This window comes from Oxyura jamaicensis, chromosome 10, assembly GCF_011077185.1.
Source record: "Oxyura jamaicensis isolate SHBP4307 breed ruddy duck chromosome 10, BPBGC_Ojam_1.0, whole genome shotgun sequence".
Taxonomy (NCBI): domain Eukaryota; kingdom Metazoa; phylum Chordata; class Aves; order Anseriformes; family Anatidae; genus Oxyura; species Oxyura jamaicensis.
In genome coordinates this window covers 11983755-11986396 of record NC_048902.1, presented here as the reverse complement: position 1 = coordinate 11986396, position 2642 = coordinate 11983755, and the positions used below count along the sequence as shown (strand labels likewise).

Below are 2642 nucleotides of genomic sequence, written 5' to 3'. Positions count from 1 at the left end.
AATAATAATAATAATAATAATAATAATAATAATAATAATAATAATAAAAGAAACTTAAAATGGATCAATGTAGTAACATGCAGAAATGTTGTTCTAACTTTGAAAAATTGCACCTGAGTTCTGTGCTGCTATTTCACAGCTACCCAGTTTCTGCACAGGGCTGCCTGTGTTCATCAGAAAATAATGGCAGTCTGATCGTTGGCAATGCCCCAGCCAGGGAGAAATTTGAAATTTCAATGTCACTAGAAGAATAATGCTAGCTTCTGGAAAGTGTAGAGGATACTCATCTTCATGTTAAGTACTGTATCGCATATGCTGAGGATTGTTTTCATCAGAACATTGTAGTGCTGTGGTGTAAACCGGAACACATTTACTCTTTGAAATCTCATTTACAATTTCACATAACTGCTCTTCAGATGCAAAACAAAACTTCAAATATCATTTTAAAAAATCCTTGTCTTCATAACAACAAAAATTAAACCTTTTCACTGGAAAAAGGATGCACTGAAGAACAGCAACACATGCTACCTCGCTTAGAGAATGCAATACACAAGCTTCTTTGATAATGATTTATTCAACTTTACCAGGTAAAAACATATAATCAGTAAAAAATAAAAAATAAAAATAAAAAGAGTAAAATAAAAATCTAAATAATGCATACTTGTACTGTGCATTTTAAAACGGAAGAAAATAGTAAAAAAAAATAAAAAATAAAAAAAAATCCAGTTATTTGACCTCAATGTATAAATCTCTGCTCAATTCTATTTTAACTTCACATTACAGGACAGAAAGTTGTATCAACTCTTGTTACACTGAGTCCTTACAAAATACTCATTGTGGACATTTCAAAGAATTTGTCTATGTTTAAAAGCAATCTGAATATCAGTAAATATCTTGTAGCGAGCTCGTGAATATTCAGACATACCTAGTTTTAACAAAACTTTTACAGCATGGATGTTGTTTTGCTTTCAGTGTAATTTAATAGGTCTTTTGGGATCTGCCATGTTTGAACATCTGGGAATCATCACATGTTGTCTGTTGATCAATGAGGCAACAGGAAAGGCATGATGTGTCACAGATGTTAAATATGGCAATACTCCATAGACCGACTGGATCACAAATGGGAATGATCAGACTTTGAAATATCTGATTAAGATTCATTGACTGGATAAAATTCAATTTTTTTCTCAAATTTCCTAAGTGTTCAGATAACAATGGATAATATAGTGGTCAAAGACTTGTTGGAAACTGGCTTATCTGGAGGAATAAAATGACATAGTTGAAGATGAGGACTTTTACTATCAAATACTTTACAGAAAGATGAGTACAACTTGCCAGGTCCCTGCTGTCTCATCATGAAGATTAATTTCTACTACTGGATAACTCTACCACTCCTTGTAAAACAAAGAACACGTAAATCAAATTTATTGTGTTAATTTAAGCACCATAGTTAACTGAGTAACTGCCACTATACTAAGAAACCTATTTCCCCCCCCCCCCCCACAATAAAAGAAGAAATAGCAGATACTAATTCCTTTAACTGTTAACCATGAATGCCACCTTCTGGTCTTGCACAGAAGTGCCCTTTGACAGGAAATAGAAAAAAAAAAAAAAAAAAAAAAAAAAAAGCTTTCGCCCAGTAGTGAGCAGATAGCCGTTTGAGTTAAATAGATGTTAAAAACGTGTGAAATACGGACACGACTCCTGACAGACTTCCTTGCTTGCTCGTTGAAATTTAAAGGAACTCAGATATTTACCTTTGTAAAGAAATTACGTAGTTTAAAAAATAAACACATTTGACATTGACTTTCTGTAGAAACAACCTGGAAACTGTCGTATTTCAAGGTAGCAGCTGAATCAATACCACGAATGAGATCCTGACCTCACCGAAGCTGACAGAACTTTTGCCACTGACTTCAATGGGGCCCAAAGTTTCAGCCTGTAATTTATGAAAGTTGCCCTTGTGTACTGATCTTTGAATTTTCAAAGGGTTTTAACAAAGCTAGGCACATATATCCTGCAAATTTGGGGGATTTTAAAAGGGATTTTAAAGAGGAAACTAAGAAGGTCTGCTCCCACCAAACAATGAGCTGTACTTGAACATGGTAAAAGTTTTCAGAGACTTCTCATTCCCCGTGATCAGACAAGACTAGCGATTGCTTTTATTGCTTGAACTTCTCCAGCAATAGACTTACAGTTGTTTAGTGTTGCTAGTACAGGTAAAAGCATGTTATACGTACCAGAACATGTTCCTTGAAGCAATCATATTATCATGGTGTAATGGACTCCCAAATCAAAGCAAACTGCTACTCCGGCTGCTAGGATGATATACAGACAGCAGGGGAAACAAGCCAGGGAATTTCTCTCACCTGGGGAAGCAAATAAGAAGCATTTCTCCAATGCATGAAGATGAATATTTGGGCAGACAGTAGCTGAAATCCCCTGCAGTAACAGATTGCTTTACATCTACTGCATTTAACTCATACCATTTTTTTTATAACCTAGCTATTCTAGCTGTGCAAGCTCTTACAGACTCAAATTTTCAAGTCATAGTTAAAAATAATTTCAGTGGTCCCAATCCTGCACTTAGAAACATCCGCGGGTAATCAGTCATCTCTTCTTCGGTTCCTTTTTGGTTCTGC

The 2642-nt window shown here is 35.1% G+C and overlaps 1 long non-coding RNA gene across 1 annotated transcript in view; it reads right to left on the bottom strand.

Annotated features, from left to right (window-relative positions):
• The window catches only part of LOC118172108, a 4333-nt gene extending 1963 nt beyond the window's left edge, over positions 1–2370 (bottom strand). The window contains exon 1 of the long non-coding RNA XR_004753560.1: positions 2241–2370. This is a non-coding gene — a long non-coding RNA (uncharacterized LOC118172108). The remainder of the gene's footprint in view (positions 1–2240) is intronic.
• Positions 2371–2642: the final 272 nt, after the last annotated feature.